At 46.0% G+C, this 6,000-nt stretch overlaps 1 protein-coding gene across 1 annotated transcript in view; it reads right to left on the reverse strand.

The window, feature by feature from the left end:
• Positions 1-678, reverse strand: part of RIPOR2 (RHO family interacting cell polarization regulator 2) — a 167,976-nt gene extending 167,298 nt beyond the window's left edge. Inside the window, exon 1 of the mRNA XM_016140880.2 lies at positions 483-678. The gene's annotated coding sequence lies outside the window, so the exon portion shown is untranslated. The remainder of the gene's footprint in view (positions 1-482) is intronic.
• Between the last annotated feature and the right edge of the window lie 5,322 nt (positions 679-6,000).

Below are 6,000 nucleotides of genomic sequence, written 5' to 3' on the forward strand. Positions count from 1 at the left end.
GCCCATCCCATTGGCCACACTTTTCTCTCCACCCACCCATCCATGCTTCGCAATCTCATCTGTGAAGCTTTCCTGAACCCTCTCTGGTGCACCTGCACCTCTCATACTCATCTGGCCCATTCCTGGATGGTCGTATTTTATCAGAGCTTTTGTTCGTTTTAATGTGCACGTCCAAATAGTGAGTAAGCTTTTTGGTGGCAGCAACGGTGCATTCCTCTCCCCAGGCTGCTGTGTACAGTGGTTTGCACGGGTGGCATCAAGGGATGACTGGGGTAGCTTTAGCCTACCTCCCCAAACTTCCAGCAGCCCCTCCTTGAACCACCCCAAATAAATATATAGCCTAATGAAATACATGGTATCGGCTCAGCCCATATGGCCTTTAGGTGCCGCACCTTCCCAAGTGGACGGCTGTCTTGAAGCCCCTCGTATAGCCATTCTAGAGCTGTGCCTGCGAGAGGAACCTCCGTCTATTGATTGCTTACTTGGTTCCAAGCTCTTCCCTCTGCGATGTCAGATCGCTCCAGGCACTGAGCAGTTATCGATCAGGTCTTAGGAATTGTCTTGCTATGTGGTTGAAGCTGGAAAAAGTGACACTCAAGTTACCAAATTTAGCCCAAGATAATCCATAACTTTGCTGAAGGCAGAAGCTCTGTCATTTGTCTTCGTGTCTCTCATGGAGCCACAGCACTGGAGGAAACTGCAAGGCTGAGTGACTATGTTCCCTTCTGTCACCCACTTTCACTATTCGGTTCTTGAAAGGCAATGCTTGCAATGAACTTGGCCTTCTGTCTTCCTCATTAAACCACAGCTGCATGAGTCACTGCTCTTCCGATGCACCTAATTCACAGGAGCCAGCGAGAGACAGTGGGGGTGGGGGCGGAAAGCACAGTCAGGTCTAAAATGAGCGTCAGCTGAAAAGTGCGTGTTTCCTCTTCTATCATGAATTTAAACACAAATCTCGCTAGTTCACTCACTATGATCATGGAGATACTCCAGGGTGGAGGATGGAACAAGAAGCGGAGGACACGCCGCCATCTTCTCTTCTTGTTCTTCTCCGTAAGATTGGAGATGCTCAAATCCCAGCTCATATTTTCTGGTTCCCTTTTCTGACTCTTCGAGCTGCATCTTTTCTTCTAACAAGTACACGCTCCTAAATGCCTGGAATAAATTGTGGCATGTTATTCTCCCAAAGAGCATTTTCATCTGTGTTAAGTATAGAATATAAAATCTTACTTTTCTTTGGGCCCACGTTGCTATTAAATTTTCGTAAGCTGCAGAATTTCATGGCATAACACAGATTCTGCTAGGAGCAATGTGTTAAAAAGAATATGGGAAGAAGCATAATTATGTGATTCTTTCTTTCAACTCATTTTCAATAAATGGAAGCTAGATTTTTGATTTAGGGGAAAGAGCACCAGCAGGTCAGTTTCTACTTTAAAACCATCCTGGGGAGAAACAGACCTTCCATTACTCAGAGGAGAATGGAAACCGCTGAGCCCAGACACACTGTGCTACTTTTAAAGAAAGGCATTAAGGAAAACTTAGTATTATTCTAAAATAAAAGCCATCAAACAACGGGGGGAAATGATAGCAGAGCGCCTGGCTGACTCCTCTTCTGTCACAAACACACTCAAAAGGGGGCAAGGGCTGTTATTCCTTGGAAACTGGAGTGGGGTTGGGAGCCAGGTTCTAGTTGTCTGTCTACCGGGCTATCTGTCTACCCATACTGGTTGAACACTTACAAAGAGATAGGCTTTGTGTTACTTTAAGTTGATATATGACTTTAATTTATTTTCCCAATTCTTAATTATAAGTAGTTATTAGTAATCCCATTCTACAGATAATAAAGTGGGAGGCTAAAGAGTAGTTACTCTAAATAGTAATTATGTAATTCATAGAGAACTTAACATGCATTAATCATTGTCATGGTAATCCTGTGCCCATTTTGCAGAGGCACAGAGAGGTTCAGTAATTTGCCAAGGCCTTATACCCAGCAAGTGACTGACTGAATTCAGATAATCTGTCTCTCTATTCAACCACAACCTATATTAACTCTTCAAATTAAGTAATTAAAAATCACTGCAATGTAGCTGTACACGGCACTCTACACATCCAGTGCTTCTTAAATTTGGCAACATCATTCTATTTTTGAAATATGTACCATGTACTCTTGGCAAAGACAATTACTGAATAAGAAAGAATTAGAACACTTGACAACTATTAGAGAATTATCTTAGACAACATCACGCCCCAAACTCTCACTTTAGAAAAAATGAAACAGAGAGGTTAAGGGGCACATCCAAGTATGCTCATGTACAGGCGGTAGACCAGGGCCGAGTTTAGCCCTCCCATCCCGAACCTCAGGTTCTTTCCACTGCTGTTTGGATCTGAATTCACAGGAGTTTCTAGGTCTACAACATTTTTGGAAGCGGGTTTGTAAAAGAGAGACAGAGAATTTTGAGCTGGACTATAAAAAAGGAGCAATGAGGCTGAAGAGAGAGAATGGTGCCTGCATTTTATCTGCTTTCTTATCATCGGAGGCTCTCTCTCCTGCCTCCTTCTGCCTATTAGACTGGCTGCTGCACAGCATTTCCTGTCTTGGCGAGCCCCACCTTCCACCCTGCAGCTCCTGCCAGAGACGTAGTGATCCTCTTTCTTGCCAGCAGCTGACCCAGTGGATTCTACCTCCTGGTTACATCTTGGATCTTCTCTCTAGCTATCTCTCAGTCATAGTCCTGGTCCCAGACACCATCACCTGTCACCTGAATTGCCACAAAGTCTAATCCGGGCTTCTGAGCTGCCTTCCTGGCCTGTGGGCAGCACATGGCTCTGGAGTTAAACCAGAGGACTGAATCATGACTGTACCCTTTCAAGCTGTGTGGCCCTGGATCATTTACTAAACCACTTGAGACCCAAGTGTCTTTCACCTTGGATGAGAACAACTCCAGTTCCACCTCACAGGCTTGGGGTGAGGATCTGGTGATTTGCCTGTGTGTAAACAGGACCTGATGCATAGCCAGCACTTAATAACTATTAGCTCTGAATCCACTTATACACTTCTCTTTCTTTCTGTGGATTGGTTTTCTTTGCTTCTCCGGGCCTATGTCCAAGCCTGGCCACCCTACACTCTACACTGGCCACGACCTCACTCTTAAGTCCATTCCACCCCTGTCCAGGCCAGCAGCCAGACTGAATATGATTCTCAGTCTCTGAACCAACCTCTCAGGAGAAGTTCTGCCTGCGAGGTTGTGGTTGAGGAGGCAAATGGACTCAGCTGTGGAAGGTTGGACTGAGTGTGGTGGGTGTGGGGGCGGAGGGATGGGCGTGGTGGTGATGGTGGTAGTTCTCAAAGAAAGACGGGGTGGTTAATCCTCTCAAAGCTGTGAGCCCAGCACCCTTGCATTTCGTAGTCTGTGTGGTGAGTCTTTGGGAAGCCCCGTGGCGCCCGTCCTGACACCTCATGTCCTTTTACCACATCTGTGAGTGTCTTCCCCCCAGCTCCTCTGTGAGCCGTTGCTATAACTACCTCCCATCTACTAAGTCATTGTGCTCACTAGTGTGGAGCCAGATGGCCTGGAGTTTATGTCTTTCTGTCCTCCAGGTGGCCCGTAACCAGGACTGCCAACTGTCAGTGAAGGGGTTTGAGAGCCCAGTGCCCTTGCCCTGACTGGGGACACACCAGAGGTCATTAGGTTCAGGACAAGGGGGACTTTGCCTGAGATGGCACTTGGCCTGGGCGCTCCCCTTTTCTGTCCAGCTTCCCCCTTTCCCAGCTGCTATGAGAGCATTTCCTTAATAAACTATTTACACGTAAGTCCTGCTCACAGGGTCTGTTGCTGGAGCTCAATTTAAAACAATCCCATGGATCAAAAAATTAATCTGAACTAATTTGTGAGCCATTAATGAATGTAACTAATGTCTTTCTATGCTCTGAGAGTTGATTTGATGCTCACTCTGCATTCTTCGGTGGGTCCTGCCCAGTAAGAGAGGCCATTGGGAGCCCAGTCACTTGGCTCTCAGAAAACCATCTTCTCTCAAAGCAGACAAGGAGGGCAGCCATTCTTATTAAAAGGATAAGGATGGTCTGGTACGTGAGCTGATCTTTTAGCCCCGCTCCCTCTGCAAGCTGGAAGATTAGTTTTAACTTTCAGAAAAATAGCCTCTTCCTGCCAAGTCTGGCTGCCTGTCTGAATGCTAGACATGGAAGGCCAATAAATGGAGGCAGGATACAAGATGACATTTCTAGGACAAGCTGCCACCTTAGCTGATTCTCACATAGTAATACTCATTGCAGGAGTTGTGCCTGCTGATTATGAGGACAAGCATGCTGAAGGAATTTCAATGAGAAATATTCTTGCATGGAGGGGTCACCCAGTGCTGGCTGTATCCTCAGGCCTGTCACCAGCAGAGGTGCTCTTTTGGGCCGAGAGGATCAGGCCTTGAAGCTGGGCCACTCTCAATGATAGGAGATGCGACAGTCACTGGTGGAGTGGAATTTAAGTGTCTCTAGTTCCTAACCCTACTTCAAAGCATTCCAGCCACTAGCTTGACACTGATGACTGAAATTCTATCATACAAATGTATCTCTGAGCTGAAAACATGTCTATTATTAAAATGTAAACATTTCAAGAGCAAGAACACAAATTTCCTGTTGCATTAACCGGAGTTTTTGGGTTGCAAGTGACAGAAACTTAACTCGAAATGGCATAAGCATAAAGCAGGATTTAATTAGCTCCATAACTAGGGTAGAATGGCTTCAAGCGGAGCTAGATCAGGTGCCAAAATAATGTCATCAAAAATCTTTTTTCCAGTTTGTCAGTTTTGCCTTTCTCTGTGTTGCTTTATTCTTGTATGGCCTCCAGCAGCTCCCCAATTTCTTAGCGACCGCAGGGAACAGTGTGCTTCAGCCCTGTCATCCCAGCCCAAACCTCAGGACTGCTTCTTATTGGCTCAAATTAAGTCATGTGGCCTCCAAGAACCAATCACTGAGACTCCAATCGATGAGGCCTAGACACATGCCAAAGGTTGGGCTAGGGAAGAGGGAGTAGAAGGGGTTGGTGCAGCAAAGGAAATTTCAAGTGTTCTTACCAATGGAAGAGAGAACGGGTAACAGGAAGGGCAAATCAACCCCTGTTCACCACACTGACTCTCCGTTTCATGCCTCCACGGTGATAACTAGCAGAGAGCAGCTCCCCCACAAGATGAGGCAGAGCAGAGCTTGCAAAGATAAATTTAGAGGAGTGCACCACGTTGAAAAACCCGGTGGGGGCGGGGCACTGGGTGAGGCCTCCTGGAGGAGCTGAGGGACAGCTCAGGGACTCTGAGATTTTAATAGTACATTCTTAGAGGAGGAGAACATCTCAAGATTGTGTGAAAAGTGGCAGTAGAATTCCAGGTAGCAGGTAGCTTGACAGGTACTGAGCAGGGGGCAGGGGGCTGGTATGAATTGGAGCTCACAATTCATACCAGTGGGCTTCTTCTGACTTGTAAGCTCAGCCTCCATCTTTGTTTAACAGAAATGAAATAATCTATTAAGATTTCTATGTCATAGTCCAAGGATCCTTTGCTATGATTCATGTGATGCCTAGCAGGGATAACTGATAAAGCTAAGAAGGGCATCATGTTTTATTTGCTGTCCCATCATCTTTTTTATTTTCCCACAAAAGGATAATAGTATGACTAGTAGGCAGCTCAGATTCACCGATTCTCATCTTATGACAATCCCATGAGGTCTGCCCTAGTGTTTCACTCAGCAGAGAAATTCCTCGTACTTGGAGAAAGGTGGTGTGGTTCACCAGCCAGTGAGTGGTCGTCTCAGGACAGAGAACTCCAATCACGAGACTCCAGAGTCTACATCCTTAATTTGCAGGCCTCGACTGAGAGTCTGAAACTAGGAGGAGTTGGGGGAGTATGGAAGGAGAACTACAAGGAGAAAAGATTGAAGTTTAAAGCAATAAGCATTGAGGAGCAGGGAAAAAATCCAGGTGTACAAGACATGGC

Source organism: Rousettus aegyptiacus, unplaced genomic scaffold (assembly GCF_014176215.1).
Source record: "Rousettus aegyptiacus isolate mRouAeg1 unplaced genomic scaffold, mRouAeg1.p scaffold_m13_p_17, whole genome shotgun sequence".
NCBI classification, from domain to species: domain Eukaryota; kingdom Metazoa; phylum Chordata; class Mammalia; order Chiroptera; family Pteropodidae; genus Rousettus; species Rousettus aegyptiacus.